Below are 19,891 nucleotides of genomic sequence, written 5' to 3'. Positions count from 1 at the left end.
CGACCATAGCGCTCCAACACAAGTCCGTTTCGTCTATTTTACAGTACGCCACACCCCTCCCGATCAACAGGACCCCCGTTTCGACCGTAGGAGGTCCGTTTCGTCCGTTTTGCGGTATGCCACACCCCTCCCGATCAACAGGACCCCGTTCCAAACATAGGAGGTCCATTTCCTCCGTTTTGCGATACGCCAGGCCTCGTTTCCATTGCCTGTTCCGTCCAAGCCCTCCCGATGAACACGACGACACATTCCGTTCCGACCCAGCCGGTTGGCTCCCACGCATTCCGTTGCCTCCCGATGAACACGACGCATTCTGTTGCCTCCCCATGAACACGACGCATTCCGTTGCCTCCCCATTAACACGACGCATTCCATTGCCTCCCCATGAATACGACGACGATGTTGTTTCTCCGTTCCGACCCAGCCATGTACACGAACCCTGGCCATACGTATGCGCGAGTAGGCGTCCGAGACCCCGCCCGTATGTACACATACGTGGACGTATTTTCTTTCTTGCACCCTGGCCGCTGTACGTACGTGTACATGCTACGTGCGTGCCTCTACTACGACACGTGCGCGCCTCTACATCACCCAGTATATATGTACGTACACGTTCGCGACCAGAATGACAATGCTATGTACGCTTCGACCAGGTGGGTCCCGACTGTCAGGCACTTCCTTGCATGCGAAGATGTAGCTGGTGGGTCCCAGCAGTCAGGGGAGCGAATCGTTTTTTTGGACACACTTCCTTGCGTGCGAAGATGTAGCTGGTGGGTCCCAGCAGTCAGGGGGGCGAATTGTTTTTTTCGGACGCACTTCCTTGCGTGCGAAGATGTAGCTGGTGGGTCCCAGCAGACAAGGGGAAACATTTTTTCGCGAAATACAGTGGCCCGTCCGGTGGGTTCCGGCTGTCAGGTGGAGGAATAATTATTATGCGCGTAATAAGGAGGCACTTTCTTGCTGCGGCCATGGACCCAGCTGTCAGCCTCTCCATGTACAGTCCATGTCCGATGGAAGCCATTCCTTGACCATGTTGACCACGCCGCGCCGAGAGCACCAGGGCGGTGGACGACGGCAAGGCCTAGGAAGGGGACGACGCGGAGCCAGGGAACATGCGGCAGTGGATGCCCACGCGCAGAGGAGTATGAGGGTTCACTCGTTCGACTGCGGTGTGAGGCTGTCGTCGCCTTAGAATAACAGGGGTTGTGGGTGCGTAGAGGGATGGCCTGGCCAGCAGTGGGAGTAGTAGGGGGCGGTAAGGCCTCTGCGGCATCACAGCCGGCCACGGGCGGTAGGAGCAGGCGACACGACCGGTGCTGCTTTGGGCGGCTGGAGCAAGAAGACCAGAGGTTGAAGAAGCACTACGGCCGTTGGATGGACATCGTACGGTCACTGGAGATAGAATCGTTCATATATTGACTAAAGTTGACAAAGGCCTCCGTCCCAGTCAACTTAGTAGGCCCACAAGTCAGCCTCCCACCAAGGTGGGTCCCAGCTAGCAGGGGGTATTCATTTTTTGTGCGTAATAAGCAGGCACTTCCGGTGGGTCCGAGCTGACAGTGGGGGGAATGTTTTTTTTTTGTGAAATACGGTGGCCCGTCCTGTGGGTCCCAGCAGTCAGGGGGAAATGTTTTTTTCGCGAAATACTGGTGGCCTGTCCGGTGGGTCCCTGCTGTCAGTGAAGGAATAATTATTTTCCGCGTAATAAGGAGGCACTTCCTTGCGGCTGTCAGCCTCTCCACGTACAATACTCTTCCGATGGAAGTCGGTCGTTGACCACATTGACCACGCCACGCCGAGAGCACCACGGCGGTGGACGGCGGCGAGGCCTAGGAAGGGGACGACACGGAGCCGGGGAAGACGCGTCAGTGGAAGCCCGCGCGGAGAGGAGTACGAGGGTTCACCGGTTCGGCTGCGGTGTGAGGCTGCCGTCGCCGCAGAATAACAGGGGGTGTGGGTGAGTACAGGGATGCCTTGGCCAGCAGTGGGAGTAGTAGGGGGCGCTGAGTTCTGCGCTGCAGCACAGCCGGCCACGGGAGGCGGGAGCAGGCGGTCCCGCCGGTGCTGCTTTGGCGGCTGGAGCAAGAAGATCAGAGATTGAAGAAACATGACGGCCGTTGGATTGACATCCAACGGTTACGTCTTCTAGAATCATTTGTTGATGTATATAATAACTAAAAAAAATCTTGCATACGTGTCAACTAAACAGGCCTACAAGTCAGACCACTCCCTCTTTTTTTATTAATTTATATATAGCTCATGGCAACTTCTTATGCAATTTATTGCAGTCGTTTTTTTTGTTGGCCAGGGGCAATTTCGCATATTTCTGTGGGTTCCAAACTATTTTTAATACTGAAATGTCGAGCCCGATTTAAAGTACTTTGAAGATATATTTAAATTAGGTTAATGCCCAGTGAAATAGGAATCTTAAAATGTGAAAAAAAATCAGAAATTATAAAGTAATTGCCAATTTGTCATCTGTTTTTATATTTACAACCCATTTCATAATACTTTCAAGATTTGTAGGCGTCTTGAAAGAGTTGCAGCCTATCAGGGCGTAGAAAAATAAGTAGGCATGGATTGGGTATTCTTCAGAAAAAATAAACTAGGCTCATTTTCACAAAAGAAAAAATAGTTGGGCTGGTCACATGGTGAACATAAAATATAAGCCTGGGCTAGACGGCCACAGCCCAGTTCAAACCCTTCTCCGTCTCAACAATACCAAACAAAAAAAATGCTGCTCGAGTAGCTACGTCCCAGGTGTTAGTCGATCTTGTGCTGTTCTCTTGTCTATTGACTATATACGCTCACAATGTCGTGGGTCCCAGATGTCAGGAAAACACTAGGAGGAAGCATTTTATTTTTCCATACGCTGACGTGGTGGGCCCCTACTGTCATCCTCTCCACGTACTTCTGCCGATTCCTGTTGTTTGTTGACCATGTTGACAACGCAAGAGGGCGGCGCCGCGGCGAGCGCACCAAAGCACGCGGAGGACGTCGGCGTTAATGATTTAGGAGACGGTGGGGTGGTGATGCGTGCGCTGAGGCGCAGCCAGCCATGGGAGGCGGAAGCAGGCAGCCCCGCCAGCGCTGGTTTGGTTTTGGCTGCTGGAGGAAGATAGGACTGAAGAAACACGACAGACTGTAAAAGTAGCAGGAGTACTTAACAACCTTAACTGAAACCAGCAGGGGCACTTAACAACCAAAGCTGAAAGCAGTATGAGTACTTATACAGGTGCAACCGTACAAAGCATGCCTCGAACAGTGCTACTTTGCCTACAGTTAACCAAGGGTGAGACCGCCAAGCCCCAGGCACCACCCCGCGCATCCACAACCTTCTAAAAGCAGCTTCATCTCGCAACGTGGTCAATAAACAGGATATTCGCTTTAGAGCCATGGAAAAGCATGAACATAATCTTCTGTCCTATTCTCCAACATGGACGGGCCTTCATTATTTGAGACCACCCATGAATAAGTATCTTTTCACCTCCAAGGGGAATTGAGTAGGTTGACATAAACATCATGTTGTGACCAAGCGCAAGTCTGACCCGACCATGGTCAGGCATCTATATACGAACAATAGAACTCGGCAGTTCCTGTTTCAAGAAGATCACAGTTGTAAAACTGTGTATAAGCAATAGTTTATGAACAACATATATAACAGAAAACAACTCGTACCATAAGTTTCTTGACACAGTTGGACCTGTTCAACGAGTGCAGCAGTGGCACACATATCCCACGTGGCCGTCCACCATTGAAACGCCCCACAAGGACCTCAAGATGATCAATAAAGTGTAGGAACTTGTGGATGTCGATCCAGTCAACTTCAGTGCCATTAGTAACAGCCGAGTTATTACAGAGTAACAAACGAGCAGACTGCTTAACTCTGAAAAAACCTACACGTGCCACCAATTATAAGAAAATATTAGTTAGAAGTAGCATCTTCGTGAGAGATTCGTTGCTAATTCTAAAGTTAAATTGTGATTAGTTAGACAGAATAGGTGGCTTAAGAAGTAATCGAGACAACAAGCAAGAACCAGATACAAAACTAACATGGATGAACAATTGGAACGACGTCGGGGTGGAAGATCGCAATCAAGATGAGACCAGGTTCTGCTATTTCCATCAACATTCATGCGCCAACTTTTAGTCCGTAACACTTGAGAAAGTTTATCCAAGTTCGGACATAAAAAAAGCAGCGATCTTCTTGGTTCATGAACCCAACTCGGAAGTAATATCCATGGCTTGTCTTCAGTGTGACCATTAAACTAGTGTATTCAGTTATGGCAAGGCCGAGCATCTTGATTACATGTGTTCTGGTAGAGCAAATAATACACTACAGGAAAAGTAATATGAGAACACAACATGTTCAAAAAACCCCCACCCTCCCAGATAGAAAAGAGGATTCTAGGAACATACTGTGCGCGTTTCAAAATGCTGTGTTAGGATGAGAAGGAACAAGTGTGGCGTCTCGTCGAGGGCGCAGAAATCTGTAGGGTACTTGCACTTTGGGCACTGCAAATGAAACACACTAGATTCAGTAGGAAGAAAAATGCGTCAACGGCGGCGGCACTTGGATTTATCGGGGATGGATGAAGAATTCGTACCTGGTTCTCCATGAGAAAACCCTATGCAACCGCCGAGCAGGGGTTTTCTCTGAACAAGCTGACAAGGGAGAAGGGGATTCAGGCCCAGTGAAATATTGCCGCTTCGTCCGTCCAGCTTACTGCTAAAGCTGGAAAGGGGGGGGTTGTGATTTTTATGGCTCATTGGGCATTACTGCGGCGCTACGACCGGGGTGTGTCTACCATGAAGTTGTGCACTCTAATTTGTGCATATGGCACATGGACCCCGTTGCCGGTTGCCCCACATATCAGCGAAAGGAAGTAGAAAGACAGAAGTAACTAGTTACACATAAATATATTTTTTGACAGAGAGATACTCCCTCTGTAACGAAATATACAAATATTTTATATCACAAGCTCACCTTGCCGAGAAATATACTCCCTCTGCAACGCACGGGCATTATGGGGGTTTAGCTTTTTTTATGGGGGTTCAGCTGAGAATATAATACTCAGATAGGCTCACGGTTCTGGAATTTGGGCCACAGGCCGACCCTGCATGTTTGGGGGCCCAAGTGTTCTACCTCAGCGCTTTTCATATTGGAAGCGATCGGTACGGCGCTTGTTTTAGATGTTGTCGCAAGGCGAATACACAAAATTGAATAAAGCACGGCAACTGTTGGAATGAAATCGAACGATAGTTCCTAACCACCAATCAGAGTTGCAATTCTATCAACGATATACCATGTGATAAATAATACTGTCATACTAATTATACACACAGGACACTTGTTTCACCATTCCAGATTATTACATCAAAATCTCTTAGAGGATAGATCAGTTCGGCAGTTGTGTGCTGCTACTGAAGAATTTCAAAGTTGATTTGGACTAGCTCTCCTTGCCGAGAAAGTTTGATTTTGACATCATCCCCTACCGCAAGATATGATTTAGATTTGAACCTTGACCATCCTTTAGCATCAATTATCATGCGACCATCCTTTGTACTTACGGTATATTGAGCAGGTTCATTCACACCAAGGCTGCGGATGGTAAGAGAAACTTGGCCGCGGTCTCTCGGATTGTTGAACGACTCCCTTGTTGCTCTAGGACTTCTCTGTTTGCAAACAAGAAGACATACCCAAAAAGTTAGATCAACACAGTGAATCATGTGAAACAACATGGAGAGAAAAAAAGAACGAAGCACTTGGGCGGCCAATGCTTACCAAGAAGGTGGACATGTCGGTTTTTGTAAGGACTTTGGTATATGAAGTGCGAACTGCAGCCCAGTCTATTGCCAGTGCAACTGCACGGGCCGGAGCAGATGCAAGCGCAAGTGTTGGTGCATGTGCCGAAGCCGCTGCTGCTGCCGGAGATGGTGCTCCTTGTAGAGCAGGTGCCGGTGTCGGAGTAGGTGCCAGTGTCGATGCCCGATCCTCTAGTAGATTAGATTGATCTACTGACGCGGTCGGTGCCCAATCCTCAGCTGGATCAGACTAAGCTGCTGCCGCTGTCAGTGCTAGAGAAACTGCCGGTGCTCAATCTATGCGAGACAGCGGCGATCATGTCTAGTCTGATGATCAGCTATCTAACTTGACTAGGATCCGTGACCGTGATCCAGTTTTTTTCTTCATTTCTTTTAAATGCGAGAAGGACTAATTGTGGCGTTTTTGTTAAACCAAACTGCAGTTCATCATAGGGATTCAGCTTGTACTCAGACAACAAACTGATCCAATTTTTTCCAGTAATATAAGTGATGGACAGTGCCTTCGTTACTGACACAACATAAGAAGTGAAACCTGCAAAAATAGCTATCGTAGAGCAAACCAAACGGTTCATTCTGTGATGAATGTCACATGGCAAAACCTGCATCGTAAAATTGCAGGAAAATAAACAAAACATGACATTAAATCAATAAGATTTAGACAGTAAATCAATAAGATTTAGACAGTAAATCAATAAGATTTAGACAGTAAATCAATAAGATGTACTTGATGTGACACGAGTGAATCCTTACCAGGAAATCACTATGTAGAAGTACTAAACGGAAGATTGATCGTCCAACTACGCGTGGCATGCAGGGGCCCCGCCTACTCCCACAAGCAGGACAGTCCAAAGGTCGTGAAAAATCGTATGGACCGAACATCCATGGGACTGGAAATCCTGGTGGGTGCGATAAACCCTGCAATGCATACAGATATTGGAGTTTAACCATAATTGATAAACTGTCCTCACAAAAAATGTGATCTGGATACTTCAAAATATACATACTGAATTGAGTGGACAGACATTAACATAGACCATTCTCAGGACTGACCACACACCAAAAGCGACAGTACTAATAAAAATATAGGGTTCACAAACACAAATCAAGTATTGAACAATAGTACTTACTACAGACAAGCAAAGTTGCACTAACTAAACTCCGCATACTATTTCTTGCCACCGACCTACGGGATGAACCCCGCATAACTGACTAGGCCATGGACTTCGTGTGAGATATCTACATGCACCATCACCATCTTGTCAACCTTGGAGAACCTAACAGAGTGGTCTTTCCACTCATAAACATGATGATGAAGACAGGCCGCATCAGATTTGTTGGGAAGCTTTAGAAGAACCACACCCTTCATAATCGAAGGCACGGTCAAGAAATTGTTGTGGTCAAGTACAGCCTCGAGAACACGCCTGACAACAATGCTACAGGAAAACACTAGTTCAGGACACGTGGTGACAAGGACACAACAGATGGATAGTTCAGCAGTAGAATTCATCATCAGGTCTTCCAGTTCACACGGCATGACTTTGAGAACTTCATCTTCACCGCGGACCTGGTTCTAATTCAAACAAAAACCATATTTTATTACTACCTCTGTTCAGAAATATAAGATGATTTTCGATATTATACTCCATATATGACTACATATACGCACAGAAATGAGTGAACAAAGACACTAGAACATGTCTTCAAAGGCATGAGAGCAGAGGGATTACATGCAATATCCATAACACAAGTTACTGAGGCAAATATACCCTCTTAAAAGGTAGCATTGATGTTCATAAAGTACTCCCTCCGTCCCAAAATTCTTGTCTTAGATTTGTCTAGATATGGATGTATCTCGGTATCTAGACAAATCTAAGACAAGAAATTTGGGACAGAGGGAGTAGTTGAAAGTAATCTATAAGAAATCAGTGTCAACCTCTCGCATGTTTTGGTCAAAAGAGGAATTTAGAACCGTCATTTGGCACACTAAAATCACATGCAAGATCACCCAGAAAGTTGTACTATCAGTACTAGTACTGCGTGTTAGATGAAAAAACACGATCAAGATCGAGAAAAAGATCGTCAACAGGAGACATTACCTGGACTTGCTTAATGAGGGATCCCGGAGAGGGGGGCTTGGATAGGGCGATGGCTTTGAGCTTGTCTGCGGTAGTCTCTGCGGGGTGCTTGCGCTTCTTCGTACCATGAGCCTCGACGGTTTTGGCCAGAGCCATAGACATCACGTCGGCCGGTGCTCCGGCGGCCATCCAAGAGAGGAAGCTGAGAGAGAAGAGTGAAAGGAGGAACGAGATGAGGGAGAAGCGAAGCGAGTGGGGGTTTTCTTCAAGAGAGGAAGCTGAGAGAGAAGAGTGAAATGATGGTTGCTTCGTCCGTCTAACTTACTGCTGGAGAGGAGGGGGTTTTGTGATTTGACGGCTCATTGGGCATTACTGCAGCAGTTCGATCGGGGTAGTCTACCGTCACTCTACTACGGAGTAATTTAGTGCATAGCTGGTGGACCCAGGTGCTGGCTGTCCCACACGTCGGCGAAAGTGAGTAATTTAGTGCATTGCTGGAGGAGGATCTGCATGGTAGAGCGTGTCCACTGTTTTTCATTCTGAAGAAAAAAATGATTACATCAAGTGTTTCCACTCTTAAGATGGAGGAGTGCGAAACACGGCAGCCACTTGAACATACACAGTGCTCCTACTACTAGGCATGTGCAGTGGTTCATACGTCAGTACTACACAATCTTGTTGCTAGTGTAGTAAGATATGACGATAACAAATGATGTTGTGGACATGTCAACTACTCCTATATGTAACATAGTACCGCTTTTTCGACTGTCCGGTCAAGAATGAACGGTGAGATCAATGTTAACAGAACTAGGTCCACAGTGTACGGAGAGTACGGTGCTACAGTACTCCACAAAACATGAACCATATGAAGCACGAATAGTGTTAGACAGGGTGTATGAAGGGTGCACGGGATGGGAGCAAAAGTTCCCTTCTCGACCCACTTTTGGGTGTTTGGCAGAGTGCATGAAGGGTGCATGAGTCCACACTAGTAGGTTAACAAAAATGAGATGAGAATGCAACCAAACACACCCACACGCTTTGTGCTACAGTGACTGATCTGCACCATCTGAGTTTGATCCAACGGTCATGTTGCGCCGAGACATGGACATGCTCATGCAGAGGGCTCCTAAACACCACTGAAGTCCCTCTGCTTCTCGAGGCGCACGACGTTGGTGATGCAGGGTGCAACCGCCCGCAGAGCCCGCTCCCGGTCGATGGGAGCCAGCTCGTCAAAGAATGGATTCCGGTAACGGAGCCATGAAAGGATTCACCCGGCAACGGCGACGGCAGCCCGCAACCCCTCCTTATCTAGCTCAGCCCCCACCATCGGGCAGAGATGGCTCAGCTCCTCCGAGATATACGTGAAGAAGGAGACCAGGTCAGGAAGCTGCAGCTCATTGAAGTCGATCGGATGGTCGAACGGGTTTAGCCCGACGGCTGGCATCGTCGCGCTGGCACGACGGTAGGCATCGCGCAGCCGCAACACGTGCGTGGCAACTTGGTTCACCAAGTGGCTGAGGCGATCCTGGACCTCGTCACGATTGGCCCGCTCGCGCTCCAGCTGGCTCCCCTGACGGTCTATTGTATCTCCCGCTTTCTGCAGCAACGCCGCCGACGCCTCGAGCATCTTTGTGGTGGACGCCTACCGCTTTTGAAGCTCCGTGAACTCCCGCACATAACGGAGGAGCATGGCACTCCTCTCCTCCTTGAGTTCACGGAGCTCCACGTCCTTGGCCCTGAGCTCCGCATCCTTGGCATGGAGCTCCTGTGTCAGGCGCCTCATCTCGGACTCCGTGATCTACTGCGCCACCATGGCACCAGGTAGAAGCAATGGGGAGAGGAAGCAAAGGGGGCAAAACGGCTGAAAGGCAATGCAATCTACGGGAAGGCGGAGGGAGCTAGCCGAGGAGCGGGGAATCTTTTGGTTTTCAGCACGGTAAAACACCAGTCGACGACTTCTCACATCAGGGAGCAGTGGCTTTTTACAGGCGGAGTCATCATGATTAATTGCTGCCGCGCCTGCTCCCGTCAATCAAAAAAATAAAAATCCTGCCGCGCCTGCTCCCGTCAATCAAAAAATTAAAAATCCTGCCGCACCCAAACACCAGAACAAGGCCGCGATGGATATTTAAATTTACCTGCCGGCAAGTAGATAAAAAAGGGGTGAAAAACAAATGTGGCCGCGGCCTAGCTAATCGGTTGAACTAGCCCAACTAGCTAGCCACCGTGCTTCACGGATGTACTTGGCGGGAAAGGTGGTCTTTCGTGATTTGATGAATCATTTACTTGCTTCGGCGCTACGACCGAGGAGGACCCAGAAAACGCGCGGTAGGGCGTCCCACGTCAGGAAGAATATATGCGTGCACCACCCGGGAGGACCCCGAATCCGCGTGGTAGGGTGTGCCACGTGTCGGCACGGAGGAAAAATGTGCGTGTAAAAATATACTGTATCAGATGTAGTACCTATGGTTTGACCTCGGGACCCAGCCAGTCGGTCGAAAACACCCCACTAGCCACATAGCTTCATCATGCAAACGTGGCACGGAGGATAGATGTGGTTAGCTTCGTCTCGACCAGCCACAACATCTCTTGTTCTAGGTGATTCTTCTATTTTCCAAACTTTTTTTTAGTTGTAATAACACCACGGCAAGCTAGCGTCGCTCTTCGTGTGTGCCCGTGCAAAGGTTAGACGATGGAGAGAAGAGAGATTGAGATCGCAGACCTGGGACCCACCAGTAAGTGAGACAAAGGTCATGCACGTGTTGACGAGGCACTCCCTCTACTCTACTCAACGCAAGTACTATATAAAATAAAGTTATGGGACAAAGCCAGCAACCATTCGTTTTTTCAGGCTATCGACTTACGCTTTGTAGTCTAGGTTGCCAGTCCGAATCTCATGTTTCAGATTTGTTAGTTTTAGGTCCAAATTTGATTAATGACAAGTGGGACCCCCGTGTGTTGTTCCGATATTTCAGTGTAGGATGGCTTTTTTGAACAAACGCTTTGCGTGGTTAGACAAGTAACGGCACGAGTTACATGTATTTTGCAAGTTTACAAACAAAAATGACAGCGGCATAGAATATCACATCCACCCCGCAGCTTAGATACTATGGTGATACAAGTTTTTACACCGTTGGAAGTGAGATCCAATGGCTTGGGAGTAGTCTTTGTAATTATGCGCAATTTCCAAACTCTCCAAAGGTTTTTTTGCAAATAAAACATTCAGGCCTCGTGTGTGCCGTTGCATCTTCGATCCAACGGCTCCCCGGTGCTCATACTAGGTGCTCCCCGTATCTTAATTACCCGCTACGGTGATATGAGCATCTAGGTCGTATGATCAGTGATCAGATGGCACATGCGTAGTACTTGTACTTTCGGCGCATTTCCCAAACTCTATCAGCCATATATTGCAAAAACATTCAAACCTCCTACTGTGGGCCGTTAGATCTCAGTGAACTCGTATCACCATAGAATCTACGGTGCGGGAGCACCTCATACTCTCCCGTGCGAGAAAACATAATGTGCTATTGCAGCTTGGATGCTACTGTAATACGATCTTGGAGGTCGTTTGATCTAAGATCCAATGGCATCTGAGCAGTCTTTGTGCTTGTAAGCAGTGGCCGAACTCTTTTGGGGCTTTTCTGCAAAAAAACCATTCGAACCACCGAGGAGGTGTTGGGTCACAAATCCAACGCCTCCAAAGAGCTTGTATCACCAAAGCATCTAAGGTGTGGTAGCACATGATATTCTTACATATAGGAGAATATGATGTCCTCCTTCATCTTAGATGCTATGGTGATACGAGCTTCGAGGTCGTTGGATATGGGATCAAAGGGCATCTAAGTAGTTTTTGTACAAATTGTGTGCAATTCTCAAACTCATCAAGGTTTCCTGCAAAAAAATTAAGAAACATCATGTGAGCTGCTATATCTCAGATCTACAAGCTCCAAGCACCTCGTATCGGCATATAGCATCTAAGATCTAAGGTATCACTACTAGGGAAAAGCCTATACACAGAATCTTACCAGCAGCGTGCTTTAAAATCAGGCACTGCTGCTAAGTAGCAGTAGCGTGGGATTTAGAAACTCGCTGCTGAAACAAGTTTATCAGTACCGCACACACTCCAAGAAGCGCTACTGCTAAAATTCCCACGACGCCGCCGCGAGGCCAGTTATAGCAGCAGTGCATTACACTAAAGAGCGCTACTGCTACGGAACGTAGCAGTAGCGCATTCACGCAATAATCGCTACTGCTAAATTAACTACAAAAATTAGTCCCACCTCGCTCCATGAAGAAAGTTTGTACCACCTTAAATATGTTTCTTCTACAACTTACACAAGCACTTGGTCTTCATTGAACTCTATGTGTAGGATCTGTGGCCGCAATAGGAATCCTCGCCTGTTCTTAAACCAACCGGCGAGGATTCCTATTGACAAATCAGACTGTACACAAAAAGACCATTGATGATCAATGTATTTTTTATGTCTATGTCTATTTTTACATACTGACACATAGCAGTAGCCCGTTCATGGCGAAAAGCGCTACTGATACTTTGTATAGCAGTAGCACATTTTCCTATAGTGCGCTACTGCTATGCCATTCCATCTCCCCCCACTCACCTACCTCATCCAGATCACACTCACACACACTCACTCGGTCTCCTCCTCATAACCCCCGGCGTCGCCGGTCCTCCCCCGTCGCCCCTCCCCCGATCTGCGCCGCTGTCGCCTCATCCTCCTCGCTGGACTCGGTACCAGCCTCCTCCTCCTCCGTCCTCCCTCCACTCGCCGCTGGTCGACCCCTCCTCGCTCCGCCTTCCTCCTTGATCCGTCCTCCCTCCACTCACCCCTGGCCGGCCCCTCCTCGCTCCGCCTTCCTCCTCCGTCCTACTATCTTCTCCCTCCTCGAGTCGCCCCTCCTTGTCCCTCCTCCCTGCTACATTTTGATTTAGTAGGCTTTCATATGCAATATTTTGATTTAGTTGATATGATTCAGTTGATTTAGTAGGCTAGTTGATTTAGTTGATTTAGAACATTTTGATTTAGTTTATTTAGTAGGCTAGTTGATTTAGTTGATTTAGAACATTTTGATTTAGTTGATTTAGTATGCTAGTGGATTTAGTATGATAGTTGATTTAGTTGATTTAGTATGCTCGATTTAGTTTATTTAGTAGGCTAGTTGATTTAGTTTATTTTTTTGTAATAAGTTATTTTTTGGCAAAATGTAGGTGCCAATTTAGTTAAATTTGCCACTTGTTTGTTTAAACAATTATCTTAGGCAATAGGGGACAAATTAGGATTATAATTGTCCATAAAATTGTTTCTCGCGGAAGAACCAAAAATATCACATGGTACTGTTTTTCTTTCCTGTGAAGTGAATCGTTAATCCTTTGCTCATATTGCTTTAGGAAAATGGCGCCACCACCAGCACCACTATGTCGACTGTGCAAGTCAAGGTGCGCCACTAGCCTTGCAACTGGCAAGCTGTTCGGTATCTACTTCTATCCGAGTTTTCGTCATGCGGCGGTAAGAAATTAGATGAAATGTAACACCTATTTTATTTTTAGTGTTGGCATTACTGCATTGTGTCATTTTGCTTTTCTTACACAGATCGTCCCATGCAATGTGAGGTTGAAATTCAACAAGCTGACAGGAGACACTGTGACATTTGAGGCTCCTGGAGGGCCGTACACTATGGAGGTCGAGAAAGGACACAATATGTCGCAGATTGGAGGAGATGGATGGGCCCGTTTCCTCGCTCGCATGCGTCTTACTGGTGGTGAGTTGATCAGATTCTCCTTCAGAGCAGAAAGACCCAAGCTGGTTGTCATTTATATCAACCTGGTGGAAGATGATGAAGATGACAAAGATGATGAAGATAATGAGGACCCACTCAATGAAGATGATGAGAACCCACTTCATGAAGCCATCATAGCTCAAAGAATGAGGCTAAGCGAGGAGGAGGTGTGCAACCTATGGGACATAATTCCGCCACGTGATGACTTTGTCGGGGTGCCATTCGTGACCCGCCTGACAAGTACCATGGTCGATCGGCATGAAATGGTATGTTATATGTACTGCACATAGTAATTTGATGATATATATTTTCTTTATTGTTATACTTACAAATGCAAATTATCCGATGATATGCTTAGTGAATCCGATGATATGCTTAGTGTAGAGTCCAATGATATGCTTTGTGGAATCTAGTCAATGATATACTTTAGTGTAGAGTCTGATCACATGGTTATTAGTGTAGAATCCAAGGAACTATTAATAGTGTAGATAATCCATATATACTTATTAGTAGAATTCATGATTAATTAGTACAAATGCGTAGTACTATGTGTTTTGATAGTGTAGAAATCTAGACTTAATAGAAATATATTTGCAAGAGTATGTGTGAGGCTATTTATTAATTGATATGTTTTTCTTATTCAGAGATTGCCAAAGAACCTATCTGTGAGTTGTGCTATCGAGCCTGATGGAGAAGGCTCAGCTGGACTACGCCTTACCGCATGGGGCTCCGTCACCACCTATACTTACCGCATGGACACAGATGGTCGCACACACTTAAACTCGGTTCGGTGGAAGAGATTCCTCGTTGGCAAGAATCTTCGTGTTGGACAGGCCATCCTAATTACTATCAAGAACACCCACCGCCTAGGCTTGAGGATGATTATCGTCGTCGATATCATCTAGAACTACATATGTGTGTGTGGCTATATCATCTAGAACTACATATGATGATCGTCATCGATATCATGTAGAACTACATATGATGATCGTCGTCGATATCATCTCGAACTAAATATGATGATTGTCGTTGATGTCACCTTGTACTGCTTGAGGATGCATGTTGAGTATATATGAAATTGTTATCTAGTACTCCCTCGGTTCCAAATTACTCATCGTGGTTTTAGTTCAAATTTGAACTAAAACCACGACGAGTAATTTCGAACCGAGGGAGTACTACCTAGTACCTAGTATCTGGAAATTGATATCTAGTAGTACCTAGTATCTGGAAATTGATATCTAGTAGTACCTAGTATCCGGAACGTGCTTTATGAAATTGATATCTAGTAGTACCTAGTATCTGGAAATTGCAGTTTATCGAAGCTGGAATGGGAAATGGTGAAAGATATAACAGTAGCGCGGGACAAGGAAATCGCTACACCTAACTAATAGTAGCGCGTTCCGGAAAAGCGCTGCTGATATAGTCAATAGTAGTAGCGCGGGTACAGGCAGCGCTAGTACTAAGACTTAGCTGTAGCGCCTTATTGGTAGCGCGGGTGCCCGCGCTGCTGATAGGCATAAAACCCGCGCTGCTGCTAGGCTTTTCCCTAGTAGTGTATGGGGGCACATGATATTCTCCCGGGGAGGAGGGGTGGGGGTGCACAACCAATCGGTGATTGGAGGGTGGGGACAAATATAATCTAAACAACCCTAAATAGAGCTCCACAATTTTATATAAGGTCGAGGGGTTGACCCCCGAAAATCATAGCTCCGCCTAAACACAACATTTGCATGTACTGTAGTACTGGACTTAATATTCATGTTTCAGTTTCATGTTCATTTTAAATATTGAACTGAGGACCATGGATGTCTTACATTTTACTCCCTTCGTTGCTAAATATTAGTCTTTTTAGATGCTTCAAATGGACTGGCACATACGGATGTATATAGACATATTTTAGAGTCTAGATTCACTCATTTTGCTCCGTATGTAGTCACTTGTTGAACTATCTAAAAGACTAATATTTAGGAATAGAAGGAGTATTTTTGAATTCATGTCATACATGCATGGTTTGGAAAAATAGATTCACTATACTTATTGGATTGTTGTTGTGTTCGTGCGTGTGTGTCTCTTTGTGTGTGTGTGTGGTCATATGCTTGATACATACAAAGTTTTCTCACCTCCATATTGTTCATCTTTTAAATTTGAATTTGCATTGGAAAACTTACTAGGGATACCATGAAATGTGAAATCCACGTTGAGATCACTATATCACAAACCCACTCTAATTCAACAACTCGTCATAAATCAATTACCACGTTGAGATTAGTATTTGCAAGGAAAATACGGGTATTGTAATACACATAGATTCATTCGGCAATTTAAAAGGTTCCTTTCGTATTCTCAAATGGTAGGATCCAACGGCGTACCAGCCAGACCTTGGCTCGTGTTGATCCTAAAAAAACCAGGCTCGTGTCCTTCGGTGGCGTGCGTGGTATGCACATTAGGCAACCCCAACCAGTCGAGCCTCAGCATTTCAAGTCGAAATATCTGGCGGCCAGAATTCCAGCCCTAGGAAATTCCCCTCATGTCCCCGGTCCATAATGACTATCGATGAACAATGGAGGGATGCTTTAGTAACTAGACAACGTTACCTGCCGTGCCGAGCACGGTTCAATTCCCTCGGTCGCCGCTCGTCAAGGTCACCCGTCAACTGCATTGCCTAGTACTACTACTACTACACCAGGATGAGCACAGAATTGAGCCCGTTTGTTCATGCCTAGTACTTGAGTTAATATATCAGGCAATGCACTGGTACGGAGGGATTATCCCTTTACTCAGCATATATAACTTGTCTAAAGTCTAACTAAGCAAAATGTTTGACCAAACCCTTTCTTAACAAATACAACAGGACAGATGTACGGCTTGAAAATTTATTGCCTGATGCAGGTTATGATATTGTTTCGAATCCTGGATCTTAAATTTCAGAAAATCCAAAAGTGAGCATAAATACTTGAAACTGAGCATGGTCACATGATATGGCACAAATATTACTTCGTAAGTTTTTTCTTCAATTCGAGACAAGCTGCTTATGACAAGTTGCACAAATGAAGAGCCAAGGTATTTTGGAACAAAGACCTGTCACGTTAAGGCGAACGCTTTCACTATTGAAACCGTGGGCGTATACGTGCCGCCACGAGTCCCCGCTTCTCATCGGCAGGTGCCGTCCCAGCAAGCGTGTGAGTCGATGGGAGGCATGCAAGCAGACCGTTGCGTCGGCTGTCAGGGAGGTGTGCGAGCAGACCGCTGTGCAGACTCACTGGGAGGCGAGCCCTTTGACCAGGCTCCGCCGCCCACCGTCGTCCCAACTGCTCCCACTTTTAATGTCGCCAGTGCCGCAGTTTAAAATCAACCCCGCATTACGTGGTATCGCTACAATCCTCTCTCTTCCTCTCTGATTATTCTCCTGTCGTCTACCTCCAACTAGCCTGACCTAAACGTACGCCATGCCGCATCGCGATGGTCTGCCCTTAGTGTTCCAGTTTCCTGAGGAAGACACCCAGCCGGAGTCTCAAGAACATAAGGCGCTTTGGGACAAGCTTGGACTGGCCTTGCGGGAAGACGCCGCGCTTGTCCCCGCTCCTGTTCCGGCTCCCGTCGCCCCGACTGCGCCAGTGCCCATCGCCGTGGCATTGATGGTCTGGGAGCCGCACATTGTCCCCGAGCTTGATGCCACGGGGTTCCACGAGGTCCCCGCTGACTTTCACGCACCCGTGCACCTGCCAGCACATGCGCCTGCGCGTGCACTGACACGCATGCCCGTGCCGATGCCCATGCACCTGCCAGCGCATGCGCCTGCGGTGCCCGTGCACCTGCCAGCACATGCGCCTGCGCGTGCACTGACGTGCGCGCCCGTGCTGGTGCCCATGCACATGAATGTCTCCACCGTGCCGTTGACAGCGCCTGTCCCCGCGCGGGTGCCAGTGCCCCCCTCAGCGGCATGGATGGCCGTCGTCGACCACTTCCTTACACCAACGCCAGTCGCCTCCTCACGCCAGTTGACTCGCTTCGAAGTCCAAAACATTTTGGCCTTCCTTGAAGCTAGGCCAACGTCCAGGAGTACGCCAACAATGGCGCAAGACGCTGCCGTCGCCGTAGGTCAGTGGCCTGACGACACACAGAGCACGGCAGAGGAGCCGCTTCCCACCGCGAGACGCCCCCGCCGCCGCCGCATAATCTAAATTTTCCATGAAAAACGTTCGGATTGCCATGCTTAAAATCCAAATGTTTATCATTTTTGTTTATTTTATATCGATCATCATATAATTTAAAGTCGGAGTCAGACTGAACGAAATGTATGGTTTGATCGATTGAATGTTCTGCTAGAGCCGTATCAAATTAAATATAAAACGTCATCAAGCCGCATGTATTCCTTGTCATCCAACGACCTAGACTGCTTCAATGTCGAGCGCTCCACATGTTTAGAGTGCAGTTAATTTCGTGCCAAAAATAGTACTAATCACATGACAACACGCAAATAATATCCTAGTTGTTAATATCCGCATGCACTTAATATACTTCCAAATTAACGTGCATTGCACGTACACACTGACTAGTGCTGCTAGTACGTGAAACTGGTGCCGTGACTTGTGAACGCGTCCAAATATGGTCAACGGCAACATCGCCCGCGAGTTCTTCCTGTTTGCCCGTGCGTCTAAACGTAGAAGGGGAGGAGAGAGAGAGAGAGCACACATGGAACCCACCAGTAAGTGAACACGAATAGTACTAAAAATAATATTACATGTTATCCATTAATTAGGCTGTGGTAATATAAAAACATTATGTGAACAAAGGGGTACAACAAACATTGCTATTCTATGTATGTTGCCTATTGACATGTGGCTTGAAGGCCCGGTTACATGTTCGATCCTCGTCCTTTATTTTTTAATTTGTATATGGGTCCAAATTTGTTTCATGACATGTGGGCCCGTCGGTGTCTAGTTTGTAGCACTTTAATTTGTGGGTCGAAATTTGTTCCATTCCAAGTGGACTATTAGTGTGTAGTTTTGTAGCTTATTTATAATAATTAAAGAGAACAACATAGTTTTTTCAATAATACCATGGTGCGACGTTGAAGGAGAGAAAGGACGTGCGAGCGATGACCGAGCCAGAGGGAAATCAACTAGGGGAGTTGCGTGGGTTGCAACGGTGTTTGGAGTAGTTGTGGGCCAAATGCTACAAAAATATAATCTAAACCGACCGGAATAAATGCCTACACAAATTAATCCAAGGTTGCAGTGCCCCTCGCAATGTAAATAGCTCCGGCTTTTCGAGGGATGGAGAGGTACTAGCTTCAACGCGTGGAAGATACGGTGTGAGAAAGTGAGGTCAATCGAGAGACATATAGATAGAGAGACAAAGTGAGTGTGGTCCGACATTCATTGAACAAATATACATGGTCTGGAGATATATTGTCCGATGGAGCTTTTGGCAAGGGTGAGGGCTGTAAGATAGAGCTTGAGAGATGATCCAGTCACAGACATGTAGATATATTTTGTGCGTGGGAGGAAGCAAGGTCAACCGATCACATAGGGCCGTCGTGCGATCGAAAGAGTGAGACGGGTTGGAGAGAGTGACCTAGATAGATGATATGCGTGAGAGAGTATAAAATGTGAATAGGTTGAACTAGGCTCAAACATGGTGATATATCGTTTTTGTCTGAGAAAGAGCGAGGTCAATCGAGACATACGGAGAGAGGGTCAGAGAGAGAGATTGAGTGAGCGTGGCCCACCATGAGGTCGAAAGAGTGGCCGCGGCTTGGATTGACTGACCTAGATAGACAATCTGCGTGAGAGAGTATAGAGTGTGTCGATCGTGGCCCGAACAGGGAGATATATCATTTGTGTGTGAAAGAAAACGAGGTTAAATGAGACTCAGATAAAGAGAGCGAGATTGAGCGAGTGTGGCCCGCCGTGCGGAAGAAAGTGTGAGACAATCTCGAGGGAGTGACCTAGATATACAACATGCGTGCGTGCGCACGAGAGGTTGGCGGGCTAGATAGGCAATGCATGTATTTAGCGCGAGAGGGAGAGGGGGGAGAGAGAGAGAGATCAGCATGGGGTGCAATGGCCGGTGTGTGAGGTAAATACATTTGGTAACAGAGTGGAAAAAGGGGTTGTGTAGTTGAGAGACTTAGAGATGAAACATGGAGAGAAAGAATGAACGTGTGTTGGAAACTGATAGCTTCCTAAGGT

The sequence above is a fragment of the Triticum dicoccoides genome, chromosome 5A (genome assembly GCF_002162155.2).
Source record: "Triticum dicoccoides isolate Atlit2015 ecotype Zavitan chromosome 5A, WEW_v2.0, whole genome shotgun sequence".
Lineage (NCBI taxonomy): Eukaryota > Viridiplantae > Streptophyta > Magnoliopsida > Poales > Poaceae > Triticum > Triticum dicoccoides.
The sequence above is the reverse complement of the archived record's forward strand: the minus strand, read 5'-3'. Positions refer to the sequence as shown.